Below are 27,510 nucleotides of genomic sequence, written 5' to 3'. Positions count from 1 at the left end.
GAAGGGCGGATTGGCTGCACACTCACTCTCAATGCCGGTTCTCAAAACCCAAGTAGCAGTTTCGGGAAGCGCGAGTAAGAGTACCACCAACGACAGTGGAGGAAAACCTCTCAGAATCGCTCCAAAGTATGTTCTCTTAGAGAAGCAAATGTGCAAATTGTGGCTCTCTCTGGGTGAAAAGGGACTCTGCTTGTTGCTAGAGTTCGTGACGCAGTGTCAGTGTTTTTGAAAGCAAATCAAGCACTGACAGCCCCTGGTGGACATGCCACCAAAGTGCAGCTGATGCACATTTCAGCAGCAAAGCCAATACCGCATGTTTTACCAAAGATGACAAAGATTTACCAACAGGCCTGTGTGCTTTCCTGCGCTTGTATTAGCGCATATGTTGCTCAACGCAAAGGTAGCAATCCGGAAGTGGGCTTCAATTTCCAGGCACTTGAACGTACATATGCCCATTGTACTGTACTACCACTGCTTACTGATGCTCGGCATCACCGTGTAAGCTCTGCTTCGTTTCAAGCAGCCTAAAATGCTTACAGCCCCCGTGAATGACTTGAGGGTTGCCTCTTGTTTTAATTTTCACAGTATATGTCAGGGGAGAGCGCGAACGCAGTCCCCCACTACCAGAAATTATGCAGTCGAGATTCCCACATTTGGGGAATTCGCAGAGGTCAGCTCGGCCGGAGTGCAATGGCTGAGCCTCGCCCTGGGTGAACCACCTTCGTGATCATGGTGTCTCCCCTGCCAGGTAAGTATGAGTTGCACAGCTCAGAGATCGGCTGCCCTGTAGCAGACACGCCACGCTGACTGATGGTGCTGAAGGCATGTGTTTGTCTTCCTCCTGACATGTCGGGTCAGTGGAAAGCAGACTGGGAAACAGTGACCTGTTTGATTCATGTTATGGGCACAGGCATGCATTTCACGTGTCTCCCTTTTGCTGCCTCCTGCTCTTAAAATGAGAGTCATGGACACTGCAGAAAGGTTCACGCCCACTGAATGTCACTATGAAATTGGAGCATTAACAAGTGTACACATATTGTGAGTCCACATCATCGGCTGGGACAGGCCTGCTCATTGTCCCCGTATCCAAATCCAACACGGAGCGTCACGTTGGCAAACTATTACATTTGCCCTGGCATAGCCCAGGGGCAGAAAGAAGGTTGGGCAATACTCAGGCTAACAGCATCAGCCACACAGGAAGGCAGAGTTCCGCAAGCTGAGAGAGCAGGCAGAGGAACGAACGTGCTTTACATTTCACACAGAGAGGAGGGGTGCACCGTTCCCGGAAGTACTGCAATACCAGGTCGATGCGTGGAGTGGACGGAGCAAGCCCCTATTCCATCTCCCAGGTCCAAAAATCAATTTAATATATGGTCCCCGGGTAGGGGACATATCAGATATTAAACTGATAAGAACAGATACTACACTTGATCTTAGCCAAAAGGCCGAGAAGCGATGCCGTCAAAGGGTCGGAGGTGAAGGGCGGATTGGCTGCACACTCACTCTCAATGCCGGTTCTCAAAACCCAAGTAGCAGTTTCGGGAAGCGCGAGTAAGAGTACCACCAACGACAGTGGAGGAAAACCTCTCAGAATCGCTCCAAAGTATGTTCTCTTAGAGAAGCAAATGTGCAAATTGTGGCTCTCTCTGGGTGAAAAGGGACTCTGCTTGTTGCTAGAGTTCGTGACGCAGTGTCAGTGTTTTTGAAAGCAAATCAAGCACTGACAGCCCCTGGTGGACATGCCACCAAAGTGCAGCTGATGCACATTTCAGCAGCAAAGCCAATACCGCATGTTTTACCAAAGATGACAAAGATTTACCAACAGGCCTGTGTGCTTTCCTGCGCTTGTATTAGCGCATATGTTGCTCAACGCAAAGGTAGCAATCCGGAAGTGGGCTTCAATTTCCAGGCACTTGAACGTACATATGCCCATTGTACTGTACTACCACTGCTTACTGATGCTCGGCATCACCGTGTAAGCTCTGCTTCGTTTCAAGCAGCCTAAAATGCTTACAGCCCCCGTGAATGACTTGAGGGTTGCCTCTTATTTTAATTTTCACAGTATATGTCAGGGGAGAGCGCGAACGCAGTCCCCCACTACCAGAAATTATGCAGTCGAGATTCCCACATTTGGGGAATTCGCAGAGGTCAGCTCGGCCGGAGTGCAATGGCTGAGCCTCGCCCTGGGTGAACCACCTTCGTGATCATGGTGTCTCCCCTGCCAGGTAAGTATGAGTTGCACAGCTCAGAGATCGGCTGCCCTGTAGCAGACACGCCACGCTGACTGATGGTGCTGAAGGCATGTATTTGTCTTCCTCCTGACATGTCGGGTCAGTGGAAAGCAGACTGGGAAACAGTGACCTGTTTGATTCATGTTATGGGCACAGGCATGCATTTCACGTGTCTCCCTTTTGCTGCCTCCTGCTCTTAAAATGAGAGACATGGACACTGCAGAAAGGTTCACGCCCACTGAATGTCACTATGAAATTGGAGCATTAACAAGTGTACACATATTGTGAGTCCACATCATCGGCTGGGACAGGCCTGCTCATTGTCCCCGTATCCAAATCCAACACGGAGCGTCACGTTGGCAAACTATTACATTTGCCCTGGCATAGCCCAGGGGCAGAAAGAAGGTTGGGCAATACTCAGGCTAACAGCATCAGCCACACAGGAAGGCAGAGTTCCGCAAGCTGAGAGAGCAGGCAGAGGAACGAACGTGCTTTACATTTCACACAGAGAGGAGGGGTGCACCGTTCCCGGAAGTACTGCAATACCAGGTCGATGCGTGGAGTGGACGGAGCAAGCCCCTATTCCATCTCCCAGGTCCAAAAATCAATTTAATATATGGTCCCCGGGTAGGGGACGTATCAGATATTAAACTGATAAGAACAGATACTACACTTGATCTTAGCCAAAAGGCCGAGAAGCGATGCCGTCAAAGGGTCGGAGGTGAAGGGCGGATTGGCTGCACACTCACTCTCAATGCCGGTTCTCAAAACCCAAGTAGCAGTTTCGGGAAGCGCGAGTAAGAGTACCACCAACGACAGTGGAGGAAAACCTCTCAGAATCGCTCCAAAGTATGTTCTCTTAGAGAAGCAAATGTGCAAATTGTGGCTCTCTCTGGGTGAAAAGGGACTCTGCTTGTTGCTAGAGTTCGTGACGCAGTGTCAGTGTTTTTGAAAGCAAATCAAGCACTGACAGCCCCTGGTGGACATGCCACCAAAGTGCAGCTGATGCACATTTCAGCAGCAAAGCCAATACCGCATGTTTTACCAAAGATGACAAAGATTTACCAACAGGCCTGTGTGCTTTCCTGCGCTTGTATTAGCGCATATGTTGCTCAACGCAAAGGTAGCAATCCGGAAGTGGGCTTCAATTTCCAGGCACTTGAACGTACATATGCCCATTGTACTGTACTACCACTGCTTACTGATGCTCGGCATCACCGTGTAAGCTCTGCTTCGTTTCAAGCAGCCTAAAATGCTTACAGCCCCCGTGAATGACTTGAGGGTTGCCTCTTGTTTTAATTTTCACAGTATATGTCAGGGGAGAGCGCGAACGCAGTCCCCCACTACCAGAAATTATGCAGTCGAGATTCCCACATTTGGGGAATTCGCAGAGGTCAGCTCGGCCGGAGTGCAATGGCTGAGCCTCGCCCTGGGTGAACCACCTTCGTGATCATGGTGTCTCCCCTGCCAGGTAAGTATGAGTTGCACAGCTCAGAGATCGGCTGCCCTGTAGCAGACACGCCACGCTGACTGATGGTGCTGAAGGCATGTGTTTGTCTTCCTCCTGACATGTCGGGTCAGTGGAAAGCAGACTGGGAAACAGTGACCTGTTTGATTCATGTTATGGGCACAGGCATGCATTTCACGTGTCTCCCTTTTGCTGCCTCCTGCTCTTAAAATGAGAGTCATGGACACTGCAGAAAGGTTCACGCCCACTGAATGTCACTATGAAATTGGAGCATTAACAAGTGTACACATATTGTGAGTCCACATCATCGGCTGGGACAGGCCTGCTCATTGTCCCCGTATCCAAATCCAACACGGAGCGTCACGTTGGCAAACTATTACATTTGCCCTGGCATAGCCCAGGGGCAGAAAGAAGGTTGGGCAATACTCAGGCTAACAGCATCAGCCACACAGGAAGGCAGAGTTCCGCAAGCTGAGAGAGCAGGCAGAGGAACGAACGTGCTTTACATTTCACATAGAGAGGAGGGGTGCACCGTTCCCGGAAGTACTGCAATACCAGGTCGATGCGTGGAGTGGACGGAGCAAGCCCCTATTCCATCTCCCAGTTCCAAAAATCAATTTAATATATGGTCCCCGGGTAGGGGACGTATCAGATATTAAACTGATAAGAACAGATACTACACTTGATCTTAGCCAAAAGGCCGAGAAGCGATGCCGTCAAAGGGTCGGAGGTGAAGGGCGGATTGGCTGCACACTCACTCTCGATGCCGGTTCTCAAAACCCAAGTAGCAGTTTCGGGAAGCGCGAGTAAGAGTACCACCAACGACAGTGGAGGAAAACCTCTCAGAATCGCTCCAAAGCATGTTCTCTTAGAGAAGCAAATGTGCAAATTGTGGCTCTCTCTGGGTGAAAAGGGACTCTGCTTGTTGCTAGAGTTCGTGACGCAGTGTCAGTGTTTTTGAAAGCAAATCAAGCACTGACAGCCCCTGGTGGACATGCCACCAAAGTGCAGCTGATGCACATTTCAGCAGCAAAGCCAATACCGCATGTTTTACCAAAGATGACAAAGATTTACCAACAGGCCTGTGTGCTTTCCTGCGCTTGTATTAGCGCATATGTTGCTCAACGCAAAGGTAGCAATCCGGAAGTGGGCTTCAATTTCCAGGCACTTGAACGTACATATGCCCATTGTACTGTACTACCACTGCTTACTGATGCTCGGCATCACCGTGTAAGCTCTGCTTCGTTTCAAGCAGCCTAAAATGCTTACAGCCCCCGTGAATGACTTGAGGGTTGCCTCTTGTTTTAATTTTCACAGTATATGTCAGGGGAGAGCGCGAACGCAGTCCCCCACTACCAGAAATTATGCAGTCGAGATTCCCACATTTGGGGAATTCGCAGAGGTCAGCTCGGCCGGAGTGCAATGGCTGAGCCTCGCCCTGGGTGAACCACCTTCGTGATCATGGTGTCTCCCCTGCCAGGTAAGTATGAGTTGCACAGCTCAGAGATCGGCTGCCCTGTAGCAGACACGCCACGCTGACTGATGGTGCTGAAGGCATGTGTTTGTCTTCCTCCTGACATGTCGGGTCAGTGGAAAGCAGACTGGGAAACAGTGACCTGTTTGATTCATGTTATGGGCACAGGCATGCATTTCACGTGTCTCCCTTTTGCTGCCTCCTGCTCTTAAAATGAGAGTCATGGACACTGCAGAAAGGTTCACGCCCACTGAATGTCACTATGAAATTGGAGCATTAACAAGTGTACACATATTGTGAGTCCACATCATCGGCTGGGACAGGCCTGCTCATTGTCCCCGTATCCAAATCCAACACGGAGCGTCACGTTGGCAAACTATTACATTTGCCCTGGCATAGCCCAGGGGCAGAAAGAAGGTTGGGCAATACTAAGGCTAACAGCATCAGCCACACAGGAAGGCAGAGTTCCGCAAGCTGAGAGAGCAGGCAGAGGAACGAACGTGCTTTACATTTCACATAGAGAGGAGGGGTGCACCGTTCCCGGAAGTACTGCAATACCAGGTCGATGCGTGGAGTGGACGGAGCAAGCCCCTATTCCATCTCCCAGTTCCAAAAATCAATTTAATATATGGTCCCCGGGTAGGGGACGTATCAGATATTAAACTGATAAGAACAGATACTACACTTGATCTTAGCCAAAAGGCCGAGAAGCGATGCCGTCAAAGGGTCGGAGGTGAAGGGCGGATTGGCTGCACACTCACTCTCGATGCCGGTTCTCAAAACCCAAGTAGCAGTTTCGGGAAGCGCGAGTAAGAGTACCACCAACGACAGTGGAGGAAAACCTCTCAGAATCGCTCCAAAGTATGTTCTCTTAGAGAAGCAAATGTGCAAATTGTGGCTCTCTCTGGGTGAAAAGGGACTCTGCTTGTTGCTAGAGTTCGTGACGCAGTGTCAGTGTTTTTGAAAGCAAATCAAGCACTGACAGCCCCTGGTGGACATGCCACCAAAGTGCAGCTGATGCACATTTCAGCAGCAAAGCCAATACCGCATGTTTTACCAAAGATGACAAAGATTTACCAACAGGCCTGTGTGCTTTCCTGCGCTTGTACTAGCGCATATGTTGCTCAACGCAAAGGTAGCAATCCGGAAGTGGGCTTCAATTTCCAGGCACTTGAACGTACATATGCCCATTGTACTGTACTACCACTGCTTACTGATGCTCGGCATCACCGTGTAAGCTCTGCTTCGTTTCAAGCAGCCTAAAATGCTTACAGCCCCCGTGAATGACTTGAGGGTTGCCTCTTGTTTTAATTTTCACAGTATATGTCAGGGGAGAGCGCGAACGCAGTCCCCCACTACCAGAAATTATGCAGTCGAGATTCCCACATTTGGGGAATTCGCAGAGGTCAGCTCGGCCGGAGTGCAATGGCTGAGCCTCGCCCTGGGTGAACCACCTTCGTGATCATGGTGTCTCCCCTGCCAGGTAAGTATGAGTTGCACAGCTCAGAGATCGGCTGCCCTGTAGCAGACACGCCACGCTGACTGATGGTGCTGAAGGCATGTGTTTGTCTTCCTCCTGACATGTCGGGTCAGTGGAAAGCAGACTGGGAAACAGTGACCTGTTTGATTCATGTTATGGGCACAGGCATGCATTTCACGTGTCTCCCTTTTGCTGCCTCCTGCTCTTAAAATGAGAGTCATGGACACTGCAGAAAGGTTCACGCCCACTGAATGTCACTATGAAATTGGAGCATTAACAAGTGTACACATATTGTGAGTCCACATCATCGGCTGGGACAGGCCTGCTCATTGTCCCCGTATCCAAATCCAACACGGAGCGTCACGTTGGCAAACTATTACATTTGCCCTGGCATAGCCCAGGGGCAGAAAGAAGGTTGGGCAATACTCAGGCTAACAGCATCAGCCACACAGGAAGGCAGAGTTCCGCAAGCTGAGAGAGCAGGCAGAGGAACGAACGTGCTTTACATTTCACATAGAGAGGAGGGGTGCACCGTTCCCGGAAGTACTGCAATACCAGGTCGATGCGTGGAGTGGACGGAGCAAGCCCCTATTCCATCTCCCAGTTCCAAAAATCAATTTAATATATGGTCCCCGGGTAGGGGACGTATCAGATATTAAACTGATAAGAACAGATACTACACTTGATCTTAGCCAAAAGGCCGAGAAGCGATGCCGTCAAAGGGTCGGAGGTGAAGGGCGGATTGGCTGCACACTCACTCTCGATGCCGGTTCTCAAAACCCAAGTAGCAGTTTCGGGAAGCGCGAGTAAGAGTACCACCAACGACAGTGGAGGAAAACCTCTCAGAATCGCTCCAAAGCATGTTCTCTTAGAGAAGCAAATGTGCAAATTGTGGCTCTCTCTGGGTGAAAAGGGACTCTGCTTGTTGCTAGAGTTCGTGACGCAGTGTCAGTGTTTTTGAAAGCAAATCAAGCACTGACAGCCCCTGGTGGACATGCCACCAAAGTGCAGCTGATGCACATTTCAGCAGCAAAGCCAATACCGCATGTTTTACCAAAGATGACAAAGATTTACCAACAGGCCTGTGTGCTTTCCTGCGCTTGTATTAGCGCATATGTTGCTCAACGCAAAGGTAGCAATCCGGAAGTGGGCTTCAATTTCCAGGCACTTGAACGTACATATGCCCATTGTACTGTACTACCACTGCTTACTGATGCTCGGCATCACCGTGTAAGCTCTGCTTCGTTTCAAGCAGCCTAAAATGCTTACAGCCCCCGTGAATGACTTGAGGGTTGCCTCTTGTTTTAATTTTCACAGTATATGTCAGGGGAGAGCGCGAACGCAGTCCCCCACTACCAGAAATTATGCAGTCGAGATTCCCACATTTGGGGAATTCGCAGAGGTCAGCTCGGCCGGAGTGCTATGGCTGAGCCTCGCCCTGGGTGAACCACCTTCGTGATCATGGTGTCTCCCCTGCCAGGTAAGTATGAGTTGCACAGCTCAGAGATCGGCTGCCCTGTAGCAGACACGCCACGCTGACTGATGGTGCTGAAGGCATGTATTTGTCTTCCTCCTGACATGTCGGGTCAGTGGAAAGCAGACTGGGAAACAGTGACCTGTTTGATTCATGTTATGGGCACAGGCATGCATTTCACGTGTCTCCCTTTTGCTGCCTCCTGCTCTTAAAATGAGAGTCATGGACACTGCAGAAAGGTTCACGCCCACTGAATGTCACTATGAAATTGGAGCATTAACAAGTGTACACATATTGTGAGTCCACATCATCGGCTGGGACAGGCCTGCTCATTGTCCCCGTATCCAAATCCAACACGGAGCGTCACGTTGGCAAACTATTACATTTGCCCTGGCATAGCCCAGGGGCAGAAAGAAGGTTGGGCAATACTCAGGCTAACAGCATCAGCCACACAGGAAGGCAGAGTTCCGCAAGCTGAGAGAGCAGGCAGAGGAACGAACGTGCTTTACATTTCACACAGAGAGGAGGGGTGCACCGTTCCCGGAAGTACTGCAATACCAGGTCGATGCGTGGAGTGGACGGAGCAAGCCCCTATTCCATCTCCCAGGTCCAAAAATCAATTTAATATATGGTCCCCGGGTAGGGGACGTATCAGTTATTAAACTGATAAGAACAGATACTACACTTGATCTTAGCCAAAAGGCCGAGAAGCGATGCCGTCAAAGGGTCGGAGGTGAAGGGCGGATTGGCTGCACACTCACTCTCAATGCCGGTTCTCAAAACCCAAGTAGCAGTTTCGGGAAGCGCGAGTAAGAGTACCACCAACGACAGTGGAGGAAAACCTCTCAGAATCGCTCCAAAGTATGTTCTCTTAGAGAAGCAAATGTGCAAATTGTGGCTCTCTCTGGGTGAAAAGGGACTCTGCTTGTTGCTAGAGTTCGTGACGCAGTGTCAGTGTTTTTGAAAGCAAATCAAGCACTGACAGCCCCTGGTGGACATGCCACCAAAGTGCAGCTGATGCACATTTCAGCAGCAAAGCCAATACCGCATGTTTTACCAAAGATGACAAAGATTTACCAACAGGCCTGTGTGCTTTCCTGCGCTTGTATTAGCGCATATGTTGCTCAACGCAAAGGTAGCAATCCGGAAGTGGGCTTCAATTTCCAGGCACTTGAACGTACATATGCCCATTGTACTGTACTACCACTGCTTACTGATGCTCGGCATCACCGTGTAAGCTCTGCTTCGTTTCAAGCAGCCTAAAATGCTTACAGCCCCCGTGAATGACTTGAGGGTTGCCTCTTGTTTTAATTTTCACAGTATATGTCAGGGGAGAGCGCGAACGCAGTCCCCCACTACCAGAAATTATGCAGTCGAGATTCCCACATTTGGGGAATTCGCAGAGGTCAGCTCGGCCGGAGTGCAATGGCTGAGCCTCGCCCTGGGTGAACCACCTTCGTGATCATGGTGTCTCCCCTGCCAGGTAAGTATGAGTTGCACAGCTCAGAGATCGGCTGCCCTGTAGCAGACACGCCACGCTGACTGATGGTGCTGAAGGCATGTGTTTGTCTTCCTCCTGACATGTCGGGTCAGTGGAAAGCAGACTGGGAAACAGTGACCTGTTTGATTCATGTTATGGGCACAGGCATGCATTTCACGTGTCTCCCTTTTGCTGCCTCCTGCTCTTAAAATGAGAGTCATGGACACTGCAGAAAGGTTCACGCCCACTGAATGTCACTATGAAATTGGAGCATTAACAAGTGTACACATATTGTGAGTCCACATCATCGGCTGGGACAGGCCTGCTCATTGTCCCCGTATCCAAATCCAACACGGAGCGTCACGTTGGCAAACTATTACATTTGCCCTGGCATAGCCCAGGGGCAGAAAGAAGGTTGGGCAATACTCAGGCTAACAGCATCAGCCACACAGGAAGGCAGAGTTCCGCAAGCTGAGAGAGCAGGCAGAGGAACGAACGTGCTTTACATTTCACACAGAGAGGAGGGGTGCACCGTTCCCGGAAGTACTGCAATACCAGGTCGATGCGTGGAGTGGACGGAGCAAGCCCCTATTCCATCTCCCAGGTCCAAAAATCAATTTAATATATGGTCCCCGGGTAGGGGACGTATCAGATATTAAACTGATAAGAACAGATACTACACTTGATCTTAGCCAAAAGGCCGAGAAGCGATGCCGTCAAAGGGTCGGAGGTGAAGGGCGGATTGGCTGCACACTCACTCTCAATGCCGGTTCTCAAAACCCAAGTAGCAGTTTCGGGAAGCGCGAGTAAGAGTACCACCAACGACAGTGGAGGAAAACCTCTCAGAATCGCTCCAAAGTATGTTCTCTTAGAGAAGCAAATGTGCAAATTGTGGCTCTCTCTGGGTGAAAAGGGACTCTGCTTGTTGCTAGAGTTCGTGACGCAGTGTCAGTGTTTTTGAAAGCAAATCAAGCACTGACAGCCCCTGGTGGACATGCCACCAAAGTGCAGCTGATGCACATTTCAGCAGCAAAGCCAATACCGCATGTTTTACCAAAGATGACAAAGATTTACCAACAGGCCTGTGTGCTTTCCTGCGCTTGTATTAGCGCATATGTTGCTCAACGCAAAGGTAGCAATCCGGAAGTGGGCTTCAATTTCCAGGCACTTGAACGTACATATGCCCATTGTACTGTACTACCACTGCTTACTGATGCTCGGCATCACCGTGTAAGCTCTGCTTCGTTTCAAGCAGCCTAAAATGCTTACAGCCCCCGTGAATGACTTGAGGGTTGCCTCTTGTTTTAATTTTCACAGTATATGTCAGGGGAGAGCGCGAACGCAGTCCCCCACTACCAGAAATTATGCAGTCGAGATTCCCACATTTGGGGAATTCGCAGAGGTCAGCTCGGCCGGAGTGCAATGGCTGAGCCTCGCCCTGGGTGAACCACCTTCGTGATCATGGTGTCTCCCCTGCCAGGTAAGTATGAGTTGCACAGCTCAGAGATCGGCTGCCCTGTAGCAGACACGCCACGCTGACTGATGGTGCTGAAGGCATGTGTTTGTCTTCCTCCTGACATGTCGGGTCAGTGGAAAGCAGACTGGGAAACAGTGACCTGTTTGATTCATGTTATGGGAACAGGCATGCATTTCACGTGTCTCCCTTTTGCTGCCTCCTGCTCTTAAAATGAGAGTCATGGACACTGCAGAAAGGTTCACGCCCACTGAATGTCACTATGAAATTGGAGCATTAACAAGTGTACACATATTGTGAGTCCACATCATCGGCTGGGACAGGCCTGCTCATTGTCCCCGTATCCAAATCCAACACGGAGCGTCACGTTGGCAAACTATTACATTTGCCCTGGCATAGCCCAGGGGCAGAAAGAAGGTTGGGCAATACTCAGGCTAACAGCATCAGCCACACAGGAAGGCAGAGTTCCGCAAGCTGAGAGAGCAGGCAGAGGAACGAACGTGCTTTACATTTCACATAGAGAGGAGGGGTGCACCGTTCCCGGAAGTACTGCAATACCAGGTCGATGCGTGGAGTGGACGGAGCAAGCCCCTATTCCATCTCCCAGTTCCAAAAATCAATTTAATATATGGTCCCCGGGTAGGGGACGTATCAGATATTAAACTGATAAGAACAGATACTACACTTGATCTTAGCCAAAAGGCCGAGAAGCGATGCCGTCAAAGGGTCGGAGGTGAAGGGCGGATTGGCTGCACACTCACTCTCGATGCCGGTTCTCAAAACCCAAGTAGCAGTTTCGGGAAGCGCGAGTAAGAGTACCACCAACGACAGTGGAGGAAAACCTCTCAGAATCGCTCCAAAGTATGTTCTCTTAGAGAAGCAAATGTGCAAATTGTGGCTCTCTCTGGGTGAAAAGGGACTCTGCTTGTTGCTAGAGTTCGTGACGCAGTGTCAGTGTTTTTGAAAGCAAATCAAGCACTGACAGCCCCTGGTGGACATGCCACCAAAGTGCAGCTGATGCACATTTCAGCAGCAAAGCCAATACCGCATGTTTTACCAAAGATGACAAAGATTTACCAACAGGCCTGTGTGCTTTCCTGCGCTTGTACTAGCGCATATGTTGCTCAACGCAAAGGTAGCAATCCGGAAGTGGGCTTCAATTTCCAGGCACTTGAACGTACATATGCCCATTGTACTGTACTACCACTGCTTACTGATGCTCGGCATCACCGTGTAAGCTCTGCTTCGTTTCAAGCAGCCTAAAATGCTTACAGCCCCCGTGAATGACTTGAGGGTTGCCTCTTGTTTTAATTTTCACAGTATATGTCAGGGGAGAGCGCGAACGCAGTCCCCCACTACCAGAAATTATGCAGTCGAGATTCCCACATTTGGGGAATTCGCAGAGGTCAGCTCGGCCGGAGTGCAATGGCTGAGCCTCGCCCTGGGTGAACCACCTTCGTGATCATGGTGTCTCCCCTGCCAGGTAAGTATGAGTTGCACAGCTCAGAGATCGGCTGCCCTGTAGCAGACACGCCACGCTGACTGATGGTGCTGAAGGCATGTGTTTGTCTTCCTCCTGACATGTCGGGTCAGTGGAAAGCAGACTGGGAAACAGTGACCTGTTTGATTCATGTTATGGGCACAGGCATGCATTTCACGTGTCTCCCTTTTGCTGCCTCCTGCTCTTAAAATGAGAGTCATGGACACTGCAGAAAGGTTCACGCCCACTGAATGTCACTATGAAATTGGAGCATTAACAAGTGTACACATATTGTGAGTCCACATCATCGGCTGGGACAGGCCTGCTCATTGTCCCCGTATCCAAATCCAACACGGAGCGTCACGTTGGCAAACTATTACATTTGCCCTGGCATAGCCCAGGGGCAGAAAGAAGGTTGGGCAATACTCAGGCTAACAGCATCAGCCACACAGGAAGGCAGAGTTCCGCAAGCTGAGAGAGCAGGCAGAGGAACGAACGTGCTTTACATTTCACATAGAGAGGAGGGGTGCACCGTTCCCGGAAGTACTGCAATACCAGGTCGATGCGTGGAGTGGACGGAGCAAGCCCCTATTCCATCTCCCAGTTCCAAAAATCAATTTAATATATGGTCCCCGGGTAGGGGACGTATCAGATATTAAACTGATAAGAACAGATACTACACTTGATCTTAGCCAAAAGGCCGAGAAGCGATGCCGTCAAAGGGTCGGAGGTGAAGGGCGGATTGGCTGCACACTCACTCTCGATGCCGGTTCTCAAAACCCAAGTAGCAGTTTCGGGAAGCGCGAGTAAGAGTACCACCAACGACAGTGGAGGAAAACCTCTCAGAATCGCTCCAAAGCATGTTCTCTTAGAGAAGCAAATGTGCAAATTGTGGCTCTCTCTGGGTGAAAAGGGACTCTGCTTGTTGCTAGAGTTCGTGACGCAGTGTCAGTGTTTTTGAAAGCAAATCAAGCACTGACAGCCCCTGGTGGACATGCCACCAAAGTGCAGCTGATGCACATTTCAGCAGCAAAGCCAATACCGCATGTTTTACCAAAGATGACAAAGATTTACCAACAGGCCTGTGTGCTTTCCTGCGCTTGTATTAGCGCATATGTTGCTCAACGCAAAGGTAGCAATCCGGAAGTGGGCTTCAATTTCCAGGCACTTGAACGTACATATGCCCATTGTACTGTACTACCACTGCTTACTGATGCTCGGCATCACCGTGTAAGCTCTGCTTCGTTTCAAGCAGCCTAAAATGCTTACAGCCCCCGTGAATGACTTGAGGGTTGCCTCTTATTTTAATTTTCACAGTATATGTCAGGGGAGAGCGCGAACGCAGTCCCCCACTACCAGAAATTATGCAGTCGAGATTCCCACATTTGGGGAATTCGCAGAGGTCAGCTCGGCCGGAGTGCTATGGCTGAGCCTCGCCCTGGGTGAACCACCTTCGTGATCATGGTGTCTCCCCTGCCAGGTAAGTATGAGTTGCACAGCTCAGAGATCGGCTGCCCTGTAGCAGACACGCCACGCTGACTGATGGTGCTGAAGGCATGTATTTGTCTTCCTCCTGACATGTCGGGTCAGTGGAAAGCAGACTGGGAAACAGTGACCTGTTTGATTCATGTTATGGGCACAGGCATGCATTTCACGTGTCTCCCTTTTGCTGCCTCCTGCTCTTAAAATGAGAGTCATGGACACTGCAGAAAGGTTCACGCCCACTGAATGTCAGTATGAAATTGGAGCATTAACAAGTGTACACATATTGTGAGTCCACATCATCGGCTGGGACAGGCCTGCTCATTGTCCCCGTATCCAAATCCAACACGGAGCGTCACGTTGGCAAACTATTACATTTGCCCTGGCATAGCCCAGGGGCAGAAAGAAGGTTGGGCAATACTCAGGCTAACAGCATCAGCCACACAGGAAGGCAGAGTTCCGCAAGCTGAGAGAGCAGGCAGAGGAACGAACGTGCTTTACATTTCACACAGAGAGGAGGGGTGCACCGTTCCCGGAAGTACTGCAATACCAGGTCGATGCGTGGAGTGGACGGAGCAAGCCCCTATTCCATCTCCCAGGTCCAAAAATCAATTTAATATATGGTCCCCGGGTAGGGGACGTATCAGTTATTAAACTGATAAGAACAGATACTACACTTGATCTTAGCCAAAAGGCCGAGAAGCGATGCCGTCAAAGGGTCGGAGGTGAAGGGCGGATTGGCTGCACACTCACTCTCAATGCCGGTTCTCAAAACCCAAGTAGCAGTTTCGGGAAGCGCGAGTAAGAGTACCACCAACGACAGTGGAGGAAAACCTCTCAGAATCGCTCCAAAGTATGTTCTCTTAGAGAAGCAAATGTGCAAATTGTGGCTCTCTCTGGGTGAAAAGGGACTCTGCTTGTTGCTAGAGTTCGTGACGCAGTGTCAGTGTTTTTGAAAGCAAATCAAGCACTGACAGCCCCTGGTGGACATGCCACCAAAGTGCAGCTGATGCACATTTCAGCAGCAAAGCCAATACCGCATGTTTTACCAAAGATGACAAAGATTTACCAACAGGCCTGTGTGCTTTCCTGCGCTTGTATTAGCGCATATGTTGCTCAACGCAAAGGTAGCAATCCGGAAGTGGGCTTCAATTTCCAGGCACTTGAACGTACATATGCCCATTGTACTGTACTACCACTGCTTACTGATGCTCGGCATCACCGTGTAAGCTCTGCTTCGTTTCAAGCAGCCTAAAATGCTTACAGCCCCCGTGAATGACTTGAGGGTTGCCTCTTGTTTTAATTTTCACAGTATATGTCAGGGGAGAGCGCGAACGCAGTCCCCCACTACCAGAAATTATGCAGTCGAGATTCCCACATTTGGGGAATTCGCAGAGGTCAGCTCGGCCGGAGTGCAATGGCTGAGCCTCGCCCTGGGTGAACCACCTTCGTGATCATGGTGTCTCCCCTGCCAGGTAAGTATGAGTTGCACAGCTCAGAGATCGGCTGCCCTGTAGCAGACACGCCACGCTGACTGATGGTGCTGAAGGCATGTGTTTGTCTTCCTCCTGACATGTCGGGTCAGTGGAAAGCAGACTGGGAAACAGTGACCTGTTTGATTCATGTTATGGGCACAGGCATGCATTTCACGTGTCTCCCTTTTGCTGCCTCCTGCTCTTAAAATGAGAGTCATGGACACTGCAGAAAGGTTCACGCCCACTGAATGTCACTATGAAATTGGAGCATTAACAAGTGTACACATATTGTGAGTCCACATCATCGGCTGGGACAGGCCTGCTCATTGTCCCCGTATCCAAATCCAACACGGAGCGTCACGTTGGCAAACTATTACATTTGCCCTGGCATAGCCCAGGGGCAGAAAGAAGGTTGGGCAATACTCAGGCTAACAGCATCAGCCACACAGGAAGGCAGAGTTCCGCAAGCTGAGAGAGCAGGCAGAGGAACGAACGTGCTTTACATTTCACACAGAGAGGAGGGGTGCACCGTTCCCGGAAGTACTGCAATACCAGGTCGATGCGTGGAGTGGACGGAGCAAGCCCCTATTCCATCTCCCAGGTCCAAAAATCAATTTAATATATGGTCCCCGGGTAGGGGACGTATCAGTTATTAAACTGATAAGAACAGATACTACACTTGATCTTAGCCAAAAGGCCGAGAAGCGATGCCGTCAAAGGGTCGGAGGTGAAGGGCGGATTGGCTGCACACTCACTCTCAATGCCGGTTCTCAAAACCCAAGTAGCAGTTTCGGGAAGCGCGAGTAAGAGTACCACCAACGACAGTGGAGGAAAACCTCTCAGAATCGCTCCAAAGTATGTTCTCTTAGAGAAGCAAATGTGCAAATTGTGGCTCTCTCTGGGTGAAAAGGGACTCTGCTTGTTGCTAGAGTTCGTGACGCAGTGTCAGTGTTTTTGAAAGCAAATCAAGCACTGACAGCCCCTGGTGGACATGCCACCAAAGTGCAGCTGATGCACATTTCAGCAGCAAAGCCAATACCGCATGTTTTACCAAAGATGACAAAGATTTACCAACAGGCCTGTGTGCTTTCCTGCGCTTGTATTAGCGCATATGTTGCTCAACGCAAAGGTAGCAATCCGGAAGTGGGCTTCAATTTCCAGGCACTTGAACGTACATATGCCCATTGTACTGTACTACCACTGCTTACTGATGCTCGGCATCACCGTGTAAGCTCTGCTTCGTTTCAAGCAGCCTAAAATGCTTACAGCCCCCGTGAATGACTTGAGGGTTGCCTCTTGTTTTAATTTTCACAGTATATGTCAGGGGAGAGCGCGAACGCAGTCCCCCACTACCAGAAATTATGCAGTCGAGATTCCCACATTTGGGGAATTCGCAGAGGTCAGCTCGGCCGGAGTGCAATGGCTGAGCCTCGCCCTGGGTGAACCACCTTCGTGATCATGGTGTCTCCCCTGCCAGGTAAGTATGAGTTGCACAGCTCAGAGATCGGCTGCCCTGTAGCAGACACGCCACGCTGACTGATGGTGCTGAAGGCATGTGTTTGTCTTCCTCCTGACATGTCGGGTCAGTGGAAAGCAGACTGGGAAACAGTGACCTGTTTGATTCATGTTATGGGCACAGGCATGCATTTCACGTGTCTCCCTTTTGCTGCCTCCTGCTCTTAAAATGAGAGTCATGGACACTGCAGAAAGGTTCACGCCCACTGAATGTCACTATGAAATTGGAGCATTAACAAGTGTACACATATTGTGAGTCCACATCATCGGCTGGGACAGGCCTGCTCATTGTCCCCGTATCCAAATCCAACACGGAGCGTCACGTTGGCAAACTATTACATTTGCCCTGGCATAGCCCAGGGGCAGAAAGAAGGTTGGGCAATACTCAGGCTAACAGCATCAGCCACACAGGAAGGCAGAGTTCCGCAAGCTGAGAGAGCAGGCAGAGGAACGAACGTGCTTTACATTTCACACAGAGAGGAGGGGTGCACCGTTCCCGGAAGTACTGCAATACCAGGTCGATGCGTGGAGTGGACGGAGCAAGCCCCTATTCCATCTCCCAGGTCCGAAAATCAATTTAATATATGGTCCCCGGGTAGGGGACGTATCAGATATTAAACTGATAAGAACAGATACTACACTTGATCTTAGCCAAAAGGCCGAGAAGCGATGCCGTCAAAGGGTCGGAGGTGAAGGGCGGATTGGCTGCACACTCACTCTCAATGCCGGTTCTCAAAACCCAAGTAGCAGTTTCGGGAAGCGCGAGTAAGAGTACCACCAACGACAGTGGAGGAAAACCTCTCAGAATCGCTCCAAAGTATGTTCTCTTAGAGAAGCAAATGTGCAAATTGTGGCTCTCTCTGGGTGAAAAGGGACTCTGCTTGTTGCTAGAGTTCGTGACGCAGTGTCAGTGTTTTTGAAAGCAAATCAAGCACTGACAGCCCCTGGTGGACATGCCACCAAAGTGCAGCTGATGCACATTTCAGCAGCAAAGCCAATACCGCATGTTTTACCAAAGATGACAAAGATTTACCAACAGGCCTGTGTGCTTTCCTGCGCTTGTATTAGCGCATATGTTGCTCAACGCAAAGGTAGCAATCCGGAAGTGGGCTTCAATTTCCAGGCACTTGAACGTACATATGCCCATTGTACTGTACTACCACTGCTTACTGATGCTCGGCATCACCGTGTAAGCTCTGCTTCGTTTCAAGCAGCCTAAAATGCTTACAGCCCCCGTGAATGACTTGAGGGTTGCCTCTTATTTTAATTTTCACAGTATATGTCAGGGGAGAGCGCGAACGCAGTCCCCCACTACCAGAAATTATGCAGTCGAGATTCCCACATTTGGGGAATTCGCAGAGGTCAGCTCGGCCGGAGTGCAATGGCTGAGCCTCGCCCTGGGTGAACCACCTTCGTGATCATGGTGTCTCCCCTGCCAGGTAAGTATGAGTTGCACAGCTCAGAGATCGGCTGCCCTGTAGCAGACACGCCACGCTGACTGATGGTGCTGAAGGCATGTATTTGTCTTCCTCCTGACATGTCGGGTCAGTGGAAAGCAGACTGGGAAACAGTGACCTGTTTGATTCATGTTATGGGCACAGGCATGCATTTCACGTGTCTCCCTTTTGCTGCCTCCTGCTCTTAAAATGAGAGTCATGGACACTGCAGAAAGGTTCACGCCCACTGAATGTCACTATGAAATTGGAGCATTAACAAGTGTACACATATTGTGAGTCCACATCATCGGCTGGGACAGGCCTGCTCATTGTCCCCGTATCCAAATCCAACACGGAGCGTCACGTTGGCAAACTATTACATTTGCCCTGGCATAGCCCAGGGGCAGAAAGAAGGTTGGGCAATACTCAGGCTAACAGCATCAGCCACACAGGAAGGCAGAGTTCCGCAAGCTGAGAGAGCAGGCAGAGGAACGAACGTGCTTTACATTTCACACAGAGAGGAGGGGTGCACCGTTCCCGGAAGTACTGCAATACCAGGTCGATGCGTGGAGTGGACGGAGCAAGCCCCTATTCCATCTCCCAGGTCCAAAAATCAATTTAATATATGGTCCCCGGGTAGGGGACGTATCAGATATTAAACTGATAAGAACAGATACTACACTTGATCTTAGCCAAAAGGCCGAGAAGCGATGCCGTCAAAGGGTCGGAGGTGAAGGGCGGATTGGCTGCACACTCACTCTCAATGCCGGTTCTCAAAACCCAAGTAGCAGTTTCGGGAAGCGCGAGTAAGAGTACCACCAACGACAGTGGAGGAAAACCTCTCAGAATCGCTCCAAAGTATGTTCTCTTAGAGAAGCAAATGTGCAAATTGTGGCTCTCTCTGGGTGAAAAGGGACTCTGCTTGTTGCTAGAGTTCGTGACGCAGTGTCAGTGTTTTTGAAAGCAAATCAAGCACTGACAGCCCCTGGTGGACATGCCACCAAAGTGCAGCTGATGCACATTTCAGCAGCAAAGCCAATACCGCATGTTTTACCAAAGATGACAAAGATTTACCAACAGGCCTGTGTGCTTTCCTGCGCTTGTATTAGCGCATATGTTGCTCAACGCAAAGGTAGCAATCCGGAAGTGGGCTTCAATTTCCAGGCACTTGAACGTACATATGCCCATTGTACTGTACTACCACTGCTTACTGATGCTCGGCATCACCGTGTAAGCTCTGCTTCGTTTCAAGCAGCCTAAAATGCTTACAGCCCCCGTGAATGACTTGAGGGTTGCCTCTTGTTTTAATTTTCACAGTATATGTCAGGGGAGAGCGCGAACGCAGTCCCCCACTACCAGAAATTATGCAGTCGAGATTCCCACATTTGGGGAATTCGCAGAGGTCAGCTCGGCCGGAGTGCAATGGCTGAGCCTCGCCCTGGGTGAACCACCTTCGTGATCATGGTGTCTCCCCTGCCAGGTAAGTATGAGTTGCACAGCTCAGAGATCGGCTGCCCTGTAGCAGACACGCCACGCTGACTGATGGTGCTGAAGGCATGTGTTTGTCTTCCTCCTGACATGTCGGGTCAGTGGAAAGCAGACTGGGAAACAGTGACCTGTTTGATTCATGTTATGGGCACAGGCATGCATTTCACGTGTCTCCCTTTTGCTGCCTCCTGCTCTTAAAATGAGAGTCATGGACACTGCAGAAAGGTTCACGCCCACTGAATGTCACTATGAAATTGGAGCATTAACAAGTGTACACATATTGTGAGTCCACATCATCGGCTGGGACAGGCCTGCTCATTTTCCCCGTATCCAAATCCAACACGGAGCGTCACGTTGGCAAACTATTACATTTGCCCTGGCATAGCCCAGGGGCAGAAAGAAGGTTGGGCAATACTCAGGCTAACAGCATCAGCCACACAGGAAGGCAGAGTTCCGCAAGCTGAGAGAGCAGGCAGAGGAACGAACGTGCTTTACATTTCACACAGAGAGGAGGGGTGCACCGTTCCCGGAAGTACTGCAATACCAGGTCGATGCGTGGAGTGGACGGAGCAAGCCCCTATTCCATCTCCCAGGTCCAAAAATCAATTTAATATATGGTCCCCGGGTAGGGGACGTATCAGATATTAAACTGATAAGAACAGATACTACACTTGATCTTAGCCAAAAGGCCGAGAAGCGATGCCGTCAAAGGGTCGGAGGTGAAGGGCGGATTGGCTGCACACTCACTCTCAATGCCGGTTCTCAAAACCCAAGTAGCAGTTTCGGGAAGCGCGAGTAAGAGTACCACCAACGACAGTGGAGGAAAACCTCTCAGAATCGCTCCAAAGCATGTTCTCTTAGAGAAGCAAATGTGCAAATTGTGGCTCTCTCTGGGTGAAAAGGGACTCTGCTTGTTGCTAGAGTTCGTGACGCAGTGTCAGTGTTTTTGAAAGCAAATCAAGCACTGACAGCCCCTGGTGGACATGCCACCAAAGTGCAGCTGATGCACATTTCAGCAGCAAAGCCAATACCGCATGTTTTACCAAAGATGACAAAGATTTACCAACAGGCCTGTGTGCTTTCCTGCGCTTGTACTAGCGCATATGTTGCTCAACGCAAAGGTAGCAATCCGGAAGTGGGCTTCAATTTCCAGGCACTTGAACGTACATATGCCCATTGTACTGTACTACCACTGCTTACTGATGCTCGGCATCACCGTGTAAGCTCTGCTTCGTTTCAAGCAGCCTAAAATGCTTACAGCCCCCGTGAATGACTTGAGGGTTGCCTCTTGTTTTAATTTTCACAGTATATGTCAGGGGAGAGCGCGAACGCAGTCCCCCACTACCAGAAATTATGCAGTCGAGATTCCCACATTTGGGGAATTCGCAGAGGTCAGCTCGGCCGGAGTGCAATGGCTGAGCCTCGCCCTGGGTGAACCACCTTCGTGATCATGGTGTCTCCCCTGCCAGGTAAGTATGAGTTGCACAGCTCAGAGATCGGCTGCCCTGTAGCAGACACGCCACGCTGACTGATGGTGCTGAAGGCATGTGTTTGTCTTCCTCCTGACATGTCGGGTCAGTGGAAAGCAGACTGGGAAACAGTGACCTGTTTGATTCATGTTATGGGCACAGGCATGCATTTCACGTGTCTCCCTTTTGCTGCCTCCTGCTCTTAAAATGAGAGTCATGGACACTGCAGAAAGGTTCACGCCCACTGAATGTCACTATGAAATTGGAGCATTAACAAGTGTACACATATTGTGAGTCCACATCATCGGCTGGGACAGGCCTGCTCATTGTCCCCGTATCCAAATCCAACACGGAGCGTCACGTTGGCAAACTATTACATTTGCCCTGGCATAGCCCAGGGGCAGAAAGAAGGTTGGGCAATACTCAGGCTAACAGCATCAGCCACACAGGAAGGCAGAGTTCCGCAAGCTGAGAGAGCAGGCAGAGGAACGAACGTGCTTTACATTTCACATAGAGAGGAGGGGTGCACCGTTCCCGGAAGTACTGCAATACCAGGTCGATGCGTGGAGTGGACGGAGCAAGCCCCTATTCCATCTCCCAGTTCCAAAAATCAATTTAATATATGGTCCCCGGGTAGGGGACGTATCAGATATTAAACTGATAAGAACAGATACTACACTTGATCTTAGCCAAAAGGCCGAGAAGCGATGCCGTCAAAGGGTCGGAGGTGAAGGGCGGATTGGCTGCACACTCACTCTCGATGCCGGTTCTCAAAACCCAAGTAGCAGTTTCGGGAAGCGCGAGTAAGAGTACCACCAACGACAGTGGAGGAAAACCTCTCAGAATCGCTCCAAAGCATGTTCTCTTAGAGAAGCAAATGTGCAAATTGTGGCTCTCTCTGGGTGAAAAGGGACTCTGCTTGTTGCTAGAGTTCGTGACGCAGTGTCAGTGTTTTTGAAAGCAAATCAAGCACTGACAGCCCCTGGTGGACATGCCACCAAAGTGCAGCTGATGCACATTTCAGCAGCAAAGCCAATACCGCATGTTTTACCAAAGATGACAAAGATTTACCAACAGGCCTGTGTGCTTTCCTGCGCTTGTACTAGCGCATATGTTGCTCAACGCAAAGGTAGCAATCCGGAAGTGGGCTTCAATTTCCAGGCACTTGAACGTACATATGCCCATTGTACTGTACTACCACTGCTTACTGATGCTCGGCATCACCGTGTAAGCTCTGCTTCGTTTCAAGCAGCCTAAAATGCTTACAGCCCCCGTGAATGACTTGAGGGTTGCCTCTTGTTTTAATTTTCACAGTATATGTCAGGGGAGAGCGCGAACGCAGTCCCCCACTACCAGAAATTATGCAGTCGAGATTCCCACATTTGGGGAATTCGCAGAGGTCAGCTCGGCCGGAGTGCAATGGCTGAGCCTCGCCCTGGGTGAACCACCTTCGTGATCATGGTGTCTCCCCTGCCAGGTAAGTATGAGTTGCACAGCTCAGAGATCGGCTGCCCTGTAGCAGACACGCCACGCTGACTGATGGTGCTGAAGGCATGTGTTTGTCTTCCTCCTGACATGTCGGGTCAGTGGAAAGCAGACTGGGAAACAGTGACCTGTTTGATTCATGTTATGGGCACAGGCATGCATTTCACGTGTCTCCCTTTTGCTGCCTCCTGCTCTTAAAATGAGAGTCATGGACACTGCAGAAAGGTTCACGCCCACTGAATGTCACTATGAAATTGGAGCATTAACAAGTGTACACATATTGTGAGTCCACATCATCGGCTGGGACAGGCCTGCTCATTGTCCCCGTATCCAAATCCAACACGGAGCGTCACGTTGGCAAACTATTACATTTGCCCTGGCATAGCCCAGGGGCAGAAAGAAGGTTGGGCAATACTCAGGCTAACAGCATCAGCCACACAGGAAGGCAGAGTTCCGCAAGCTGAGAGAGCAGGCAGAGGAACGAACGTGCTTTACATTTCACACAGAGAGGAGGGGTGCACCGTTCCCGGAAGTACTGCAATACCAGGTCGATGCGTGGAGTGGACGGAGCAAGCCCCTATTCCATCTCCCAGGTCCAAAAATCAATTTAATATATGGTCCCCGGGTAGGGGACGTATCAGATATTAAACTGATAAGAACAGATACTACACTTGATCTTAGCCAAAAGGCCGAGAAGCGATGCCGTCAAAGGGTCGGAGGTGAAGGGCGGATTGGCTGCACACTCACTCTCAATGCCGGTTCTCAAAACCCAAGTAGCAGTTTCGGGAAGCGCGAGTAAGAGTACCACCAACGACAGTGGAGGAAAACCTCTCAGAATCGCTCCAAAGTATGTTCTCTTAGAGAAGCAAATGTGCAAATTGTGGCTCTCTCTGGGTGAAAAGGGACTCTGCTTGTTGCTAGAGTTCGTGACGCAGTGTCAGTGTTTTTGAAAGCAAATCAAGCACTGACAGCCCCTGGTGGACATGCCACCAAAGTGCAGCTGATGCACATTTCAGCAGCAAAGCCAATACCGCATGTTTTACCAAAGATGACAAAGATTTACCAACAGGCCTGTGTGCTTTCCTGCGCTTGTATTAGCGCATATGTTGCTCAACGCAAAGGTAGCAATCCGGAAGTGGGCTTCAATTTCCAGGCACTTGAACGTACATATGCCCATTGTACTGTACTACCACTGCTTACTGATGCTCGGCATCACCGTGTAAGCTCTGCTTCGTTTCAAGCAGCCTAAAATGCTTACAGCCCCCGTGAATGACTTGAGGGTTGCCTCTTGTTTTAATTTTCACAGTATATGTCAGGGGAGAGCGCGAACGCAGTCCCCCACTACCAGAAATTATGCAGTCGAGATTCCCACATTTGGGGAATTCGCAGAGGTCAGCTCGGCCGGAGTGCAATGGCTGAGCCTCGCCCTGGGTGAACCACCTTCGTGATCATGGTGTCTCCCCTGCCAGGTAAGTATGAGTTGCACAGCTCAGAGATCGGCTGCCCTGTAGCAGACACGCCACGCTGACTGATGGTGCTGAAGGCATGTGTTTGTCTTCCTCCTGACATGTCGGGTCAGTGGAAAGCAGACTGGGAAACAGTGACCTGTTTGATTCATGTTATGGGCACAGGCATGCATTTCACGTGTCTCCCTTTTGCTGCCTCCTGCTCTTAAAATGAGAGTCATGGACACTGCAGAAAGGTTCACGCCCACTGAATGTCACTATGAAATTGGAGCATTAACAAGTGTACACATATTGTGAGTCCACATCATCGGCTGGGACAGGCCTGCTCATTTTCCCCGTATCCAAATCCAACACGGAGCGTCACGTTGGCAAACTATTACATTTGCCCTGGCATAGCCCAGGGGCAGAAAGAAGGTTGGGCAATACTCAGGCTAACAGCATCAGCCACACAGGAAGGCAGAGTTCCGCAAGCTGAGAGAGCAGGCAGAGGAACGAACGTGCTTTACATTTCACACAGAGAGGAGGGGTGCACCGTTCCCGGAAGTACTGCAATACCAGGTCGATGCGTGGAGTGGACGGAGCAAGCCCCTATTCCATCTCCCAGGTCCAAAAATCAATTTAATATATGGTCCCCGGGTAGGGGACGTATCAGATATTAAACTGATAAGAACAGATACTACACTTGATCTTAGCCAAAAGGCCGAGAAGCGATGCCGTCAAAGGGTCGGAGGTGAAGGGCGGATTGGCTGCACACTCACTCTCAATGCCGGTTCTCAAAACCCAAGTAGCAGTTTCGGGAAGCGCGAGTAAGAGTACCACCAACGACAGTGGAGGAAAACCTCTCAGAATCGCTCCAAAGCATGTTCTCTTAGAGAAGCAAATGTGCAAATTGTGGCTCTCTCTGGGTGAAAAGGGACTCTGCTTGTTGCTAGAGTTCGTGACGCAGTGTCAGTGTTTTTGAAAGCAAATCAAGCACTGACAGCCCCTGGTGGACATGCCACCAAAGTGCAGCTGATGCACATTTCAGCAGCAAAGCCAATACCGCATGTTTTACCAAAGATGACAAAGATTTACCAACAGGCCTGTGTGCTTTCCTGCGCTTGTACTAGCGCATATGTTGCTCAACGCAAAGGTAGCAATCCGGAAGTGGGCTTCAATTTCCAGGCACTTGAACGTACATATGCCCATTGTACTGTACTACCACTGCTTACTGATGCTCGGCATCACCGTGTAAGCTCTGCTTCGTTTCAAGCAGCCTAAAATGCTTACAGCCCCCGTGAATGACTTGAGGGTTGCCTCTTGTTTTAATTTTCACAGTATATGTCAGGGGAGAGCGCGAACGCAGTCCCCCACTACCAGAAATTATGCAGTCGAGATTCCCACATTTGGGGAATTCGCAGAGGTCAGCTCGGCCGGAGTGCAATGGCTGAGCCTCGCCCTGGGTGAACCACCTTCGTGATCATGGTGTCTCCCCTGCCAGGTAAGTATGAGTTGCACAGCTCAGAGATCGGCTGCCCTGTAGCAGACACGCCACGCTGACTGATGGTGCTGAAGGCATGTGTTTGTCTTCCTCCTGACATGTCGGGTCAGTGGAAAGCAGACTGGGAAACAGTGACCTGTTTGATTCATGTTATGGGCACAGGCATGCATTTCACGTGTCTCCCTTTTGCTGCCTCCTGCTCTTAAAATGAGAGTCATGGACACTGCAGAAAGGTTCACGCCCACTGAATGTCACTATGAAATTGGAGCATTAACAAGTGTACACATATTGTGAGTCCACATCATCGGCTGGGACAGGCCTGCTCATTGTCCCCGTATCCAAATCCAACACGGAGCGTCACGTTGGCAAACTATTACATTTGCCCTGGCATAGCCCAGGGGCAGAAAGAAGGTTGGGCAATACTCAGGCTAACAGCATCAGCCACACAGGAAGGCAGAGTTCCGCAAGCTGAGAGAGCAGGCAGAGGAACGAACGTGCTTTACATTTCACATAGAGAGGAGGGGTGCACCGTTCCCGGAAGTACTGCAATACCAGGTCGATGCGTGGAGTGGACGGAGCAAGCCCCTATTCCATCTCCCAGTTCCAAAAATCAATTTAATATATGGTCCCCGGGTAGGGGACGTATCAGATATTAAACTGATAAGAACAGATACTACACTTGATCTTAGCCAAAAGGCCGAGAAGCGATGCCGTCAAAGGGTCGGAGGTGAAGGGCGGATTGGCTGCACACTCACTCTCGATGCCGGTTCTCAAAACCCAAGTAGCAGTTTCGGGAAGCGCGAGTAAGAGTACCACCAACGACAGTGGAGGAAAACCTCTCAGAATCGCTCCAAAGCATGTTCTCTTAGAGAAGCAAATGTGCAAATTGTGGCTCTCTCTGGGTGAAAAGGGACTCTGCTTGTTGCTAGAGTTCGTGACGCAGTGTCAGTGTTTTTGAAAGCAAATCAAGCACTGACAGCCCCTGGTGGACATGCCACCAAAGTGCAGCTGATGCACATTTCAGCAGCAAAGCCAATACCGCATGTTTTACCAAAGATGACAAAGATTTACCAACAGGCCTGTGTGCTTTCCTGCGCTTGTACTAGCGCATATGTTGCTCAACGCAAAGGTAGCAATCCGGAAGTGGGCTTCAATTTCCAGGCACTTGAACGTACATATGCCCATTGTACTGTACTACCACTGCTTACTGATGCTCGGCATCACCGTGTAAGCTCTGCTTCGTTTCAAGCAGCCTAAAATGCTTACAGCCCCCGTGAATGACTTGAGGGTTGCCTCTTGTTTTAATTTTCACAGTATATGTCAGGGGAGAGCGCGAACGCAGTCCCCCACTACCAGAAATTATGCAGTCGAGATTCCCACATTTGGGGAATTCGCAGAGGTCAGCTCGGCCGGATTGCAATGGCTGAGCCTCGCCCTGGGTGAACCACCTTCGTGATCATGGTGTCTCCCCTGCCAGGTAAGTATGAGTTGCACAGCTCAGAGATCGGCTGCCCTGTAGCAGACACGCCACGCTGACTGATGGTGCTGAAGGCATGTGTTTGTCTTCCTCCTGACATGTCGGGTCAGTGGAAAGCAGACTGGGAAACAGTGACCTGTTTGATTCATGTTATGGGCACAGGCATGCATTTCACG

At 50.2% G+C, this 27,510-nt stretch overlaps 37 non-coding genes across 37 annotated transcripts; all 37 read right to left on the bottom strand.

Annotated features, from left to right (window-relative positions):
• Positions 1 to 592: 592 nt before the first annotated feature.
• Positions 593 to 756, bottom strand: LOC131959498 (U1 spliceosomal RNA). The gene has a single exon (XR_009389474.1). It is a non-coding gene; the product is annotated as a U1 spliceosomal RNA (small nuclear RNA).
• A 510-nt stretch (positions 757 to 1,266) lies between these two features.
• On the bottom strand, positions 1,267 to 1,457 carry LOC131960417 (U2 spliceosomal RNA). The gene has a single exon (XR_009389669.1). It is a non-coding gene; the product is annotated as a U2 spliceosomal RNA (small nuclear RNA).
• A 612-nt stretch (positions 1,458 to 2,069) lies between these two features.
• Positions 2,070 to 2,233, bottom strand: LOC131959493 (U1 spliceosomal RNA). Its single transcript, XR_009389473.1, has one exon. It is a non-coding gene; the product is annotated as a U1 spliceosomal RNA (small nuclear RNA).
• A 510-nt stretch (positions 2,234 to 2,743) lies between these two features.
• Positions 2,744 to 2,934, bottom strand: LOC131960506 (U2 spliceosomal RNA). The gene has a single exon (XR_009389691.1). It is a non-coding gene; the product is annotated as a U2 spliceosomal RNA (small nuclear RNA).
• A 612-nt stretch (positions 2,935 to 3,546) lies between these two features.
• LOC131959486 (U1 spliceosomal RNA) lies at positions 3,547 to 3,710 on the bottom strand. The gene has a single exon (XR_009389472.1). It is a non-coding gene; the product is annotated as a U1 spliceosomal RNA (small nuclear RNA).
• Positions 3,711 to 4,220: 510 nt separating this feature from the next.
• On the bottom strand, positions 4,221 to 4,411 carry LOC131960368 (U2 spliceosomal RNA). Its single transcript, XR_009389652.1, has one exon. It is a non-coding gene; the product is annotated as a U2 spliceosomal RNA (small nuclear RNA).
• Positions 4,412 to 5,023: 612 nt separating this feature from the next.
• On the bottom strand, positions 5,024 to 5,187 carry LOC131959480 (U1 spliceosomal RNA). The gene has a single exon (XR_009389471.1). It is a non-coding gene; the product is annotated as a U1 spliceosomal RNA (small nuclear RNA).
• A 510-nt stretch (positions 5,188 to 5,697) lies between these two features.
• On the bottom strand, positions 5,698 to 5,888 carry LOC131960356 (U2 spliceosomal RNA). The gene has a single exon (XR_009389649.1). It is a non-coding gene; the product is annotated as a U2 spliceosomal RNA (small nuclear RNA).
• A 612-nt stretch (positions 5,889 to 6,500) lies between these two features.
• LOC131959467 (U1 spliceosomal RNA) lies at positions 6,501 to 6,664 on the bottom strand. The gene has a single exon (XR_009389467.1). It is a non-coding gene; the product is annotated as a U1 spliceosomal RNA (small nuclear RNA).
• A 510-nt stretch (positions 6,665 to 7,174) lies between these two features.
• LOC131960350 (U2 spliceosomal RNA) lies at positions 7,175 to 7,365 on the bottom strand. Its single transcript, XR_009389647.1, has one exon. It is a non-coding gene; the product is annotated as a U2 spliceosomal RNA (small nuclear RNA).
• Positions 7,366 to 7,977: 612 nt separating this feature from the next.
• On the bottom strand, positions 7,978 to 8,141 carry LOC131959790 (U1 spliceosomal RNA). Its single transcript, XR_009389533.1, has one exon. It is a non-coding gene; the product is annotated as a U1 spliceosomal RNA (small nuclear RNA).
• Positions 8,142 to 8,651: 510 nt separating this feature from the next.
• On the bottom strand, positions 8,652 to 8,842 carry LOC131960718 (U2 spliceosomal RNA). The gene has a single exon (XR_009389736.1). It is a non-coding gene; the product is annotated as a U2 spliceosomal RNA (small nuclear RNA).
• A 612-nt stretch (positions 8,843 to 9,454) lies between these two features.
• Positions 9,455 to 9,618, bottom strand: LOC131959460 (U1 spliceosomal RNA). Its single transcript, XR_009389466.1, has one exon. It is a non-coding gene; the product is annotated as a U1 spliceosomal RNA (small nuclear RNA).
• Positions 9,619 to 10,128: 510 nt separating this feature from the next.
• On the bottom strand, positions 10,129 to 10,319 carry LOC131960501 (U2 spliceosomal RNA). Its single transcript, XR_009389689.1, has one exon. It is a non-coding gene; the product is annotated as a U2 spliceosomal RNA (small nuclear RNA).
• Positions 10,320 to 10,931: 612 nt separating this feature from the next.
• On the bottom strand, positions 10,932 to 11,095 carry LOC131959453 (U1 spliceosomal RNA). The gene has a single exon (XR_009389465.1). It is a non-coding gene; the product is annotated as a U1 spliceosomal RNA (small nuclear RNA).
• A 510-nt stretch (positions 11,096 to 11,605) lies between these two features.
• LOC131960341 (U2 spliceosomal RNA) lies at positions 11,606 to 11,796 on the bottom strand. Its single transcript, XR_009389646.1, has one exon. It is a non-coding gene; the product is annotated as a U2 spliceosomal RNA (small nuclear RNA).
• A 612-nt stretch (positions 11,797 to 12,408) lies between these two features.
• LOC131959446 (U1 spliceosomal RNA) lies at positions 12,409 to 12,572 on the bottom strand. Its single transcript, XR_009389464.1, has one exon. It is a non-coding gene; the product is annotated as a U1 spliceosomal RNA (small nuclear RNA).
• A 510-nt stretch (positions 12,573 to 13,082) lies between these two features.
• LOC131960335 (U2 spliceosomal RNA) lies at positions 13,083 to 13,273 on the bottom strand. The gene has a single exon (XR_009389644.1). It is a non-coding gene; the product is annotated as a U2 spliceosomal RNA (small nuclear RNA).
• A 612-nt stretch (positions 13,274 to 13,885) lies between these two features.
• LOC131959783 (U1 spliceosomal RNA) lies at positions 13,886 to 14,049 on the bottom strand. The gene has a single exon (XR_009389530.1). It is a non-coding gene; the product is annotated as a U1 spliceosomal RNA (small nuclear RNA).
• Positions 14,050 to 14,559: 510 nt separating this feature from the next.
• Positions 14,560 to 14,750, bottom strand: LOC131960713 (U2 spliceosomal RNA). Its single transcript, XR_009389735.1, has one exon. It is a non-coding gene; the product is annotated as a U2 spliceosomal RNA (small nuclear RNA).
• Positions 14,751 to 15,362: 612 nt separating this feature from the next.
• LOC131959441 (U1 spliceosomal RNA) lies at positions 15,363 to 15,526 on the bottom strand. The gene has a single exon (XR_009389463.1). It is a non-coding gene; the product is annotated as a U1 spliceosomal RNA (small nuclear RNA).
• A 510-nt stretch (positions 15,527 to 16,036) lies between these two features.
• LOC131960707 (U2 spliceosomal RNA) lies at positions 16,037 to 16,227 on the bottom strand. The gene has a single exon (XR_009389734.1). It is a non-coding gene; the product is annotated as a U2 spliceosomal RNA (small nuclear RNA).
• Positions 16,228 to 16,839: 612 nt separating this feature from the next.
• On the bottom strand, positions 16,840 to 17,003 carry LOC131959434 (U1 spliceosomal RNA). Its single transcript, XR_009389462.1, has one exon. It is a non-coding gene; the product is annotated as a U1 spliceosomal RNA (small nuclear RNA).
• A 510-nt stretch (positions 17,004 to 17,513) lies between these two features.
• LOC131960835 (U2 spliceosomal RNA) lies at positions 17,514 to 17,704 on the bottom strand. The gene has a single exon (XR_009389770.1). It is a non-coding gene; the product is annotated as a U2 spliceosomal RNA (small nuclear RNA).
• Positions 17,705 to 18,316: 612 nt separating this feature from the next.
• LOC131959426 (U1 spliceosomal RNA) lies at positions 18,317 to 18,480 on the bottom strand. Its single transcript, XR_009389461.1, has one exon. It is a non-coding gene; the product is annotated as a U1 spliceosomal RNA (small nuclear RNA).
• A 510-nt stretch (positions 18,481 to 18,990) lies between these two features.
• LOC131960495 (U2 spliceosomal RNA) lies at positions 18,991 to 19,181 on the bottom strand. Its single transcript, XR_009389688.1, has one exon. It is a non-coding gene; the product is annotated as a U2 spliceosomal RNA (small nuclear RNA).
• A 612-nt stretch (positions 19,182 to 19,793) lies between these two features.
• On the bottom strand, positions 19,794 to 19,957 carry LOC131959419 (U1 spliceosomal RNA). Its single transcript, XR_009389460.1, has one exon. It is a non-coding gene; the product is annotated as a U1 spliceosomal RNA (small nuclear RNA).
• Positions 19,958 to 20,467: 510 nt separating this feature from the next.
• Positions 20,468 to 20,658, bottom strand: LOC131960489 (U2 spliceosomal RNA). Its single transcript, XR_009389686.1, has one exon. It is a non-coding gene; the product is annotated as a U2 spliceosomal RNA (small nuclear RNA).
• A 612-nt stretch (positions 20,659 to 21,270) lies between these two features.
• On the bottom strand, positions 21,271 to 21,434 carry LOC131959414 (U1 spliceosomal RNA). Its single transcript, XR_009389459.1, has one exon. It is a non-coding gene; the product is annotated as a U1 spliceosomal RNA (small nuclear RNA).
• A 510-nt stretch (positions 21,435 to 21,944) lies between these two features.
• Positions 21,945 to 22,135, bottom strand: LOC131960328 (U2 spliceosomal RNA). Its single transcript, XR_009389642.1, has one exon. It is a non-coding gene; the product is annotated as a U2 spliceosomal RNA (small nuclear RNA).
• Positions 22,136 to 22,747: 612 nt separating this feature from the next.
• On the bottom strand, positions 22,748 to 22,911 carry LOC131959408 (U1 spliceosomal RNA). Its single transcript, XR_009389458.1, has one exon. It is a non-coding gene; the product is annotated as a U1 spliceosomal RNA (small nuclear RNA).
• Positions 22,912 to 23,421: 510 nt separating this feature from the next.
• Positions 23,422 to 23,612, bottom strand: LOC131960476 (U2 spliceosomal RNA). The gene has a single exon (XR_009389680.1). It is a non-coding gene; the product is annotated as a U2 spliceosomal RNA (small nuclear RNA).
• Positions 23,613 to 24,224: 612 nt separating this feature from the next.
• LOC131959396 (U1 spliceosomal RNA) lies at positions 24,225 to 24,388 on the bottom strand. Its single transcript, XR_009389456.1, has one exon. It is a non-coding gene; the product is annotated as a U1 spliceosomal RNA (small nuclear RNA).
• A 510-nt stretch (positions 24,389 to 24,898) lies between these two features.
• Positions 24,899 to 25,089, bottom strand: LOC131960470 (U2 spliceosomal RNA). The gene has a single exon (XR_009389679.1). It is a non-coding gene; the product is annotated as a U2 spliceosomal RNA (small nuclear RNA).
• Positions 25,090 to 25,701: 612 nt separating this feature from the next.
• LOC131959390 (U1 spliceosomal RNA) lies at positions 25,702 to 25,865 on the bottom strand. The gene has a single exon (XR_009389455.1). It is a non-coding gene; the product is annotated as a U1 spliceosomal RNA (small nuclear RNA).
• A 510-nt stretch (positions 25,866 to 26,375) lies between these two features.
• On the bottom strand, positions 26,376 to 26,566 carry LOC131960322 (U2 spliceosomal RNA). Its single transcript, XR_009389641.1, has one exon. It is a non-coding gene; the product is annotated as a U2 spliceosomal RNA (small nuclear RNA).
• A 612-nt stretch (positions 26,567 to 27,178) lies between these two features.
• On the bottom strand, positions 27,179 to 27,342 carry LOC131959756 (U1 spliceosomal RNA). The gene has a single exon (XR_009389526.1). It is a non-coding gene; the product is annotated as a U1 spliceosomal RNA (small nuclear RNA).
• Between the last annotated feature and the right edge of the window lie 168 nt (positions 27,343 to 27,510).

This window comes from Centropristis striata, chromosome 2 (genome assembly GCF_030273125.1).
Source record: "Centropristis striata isolate RG_2023a ecotype Rhode Island chromosome 2, C.striata_1.0, whole genome shotgun sequence".
Lineage (NCBI taxonomy): Eukaryota > Metazoa > Chordata > Actinopteri > Perciformes > Serranidae > Centropristis > Centropristis striata.
The sequence above is the reverse complement of the archived record's forward strand: the minus strand, read 5'-3'. Positions and strand labels throughout refer to the sequence as shown.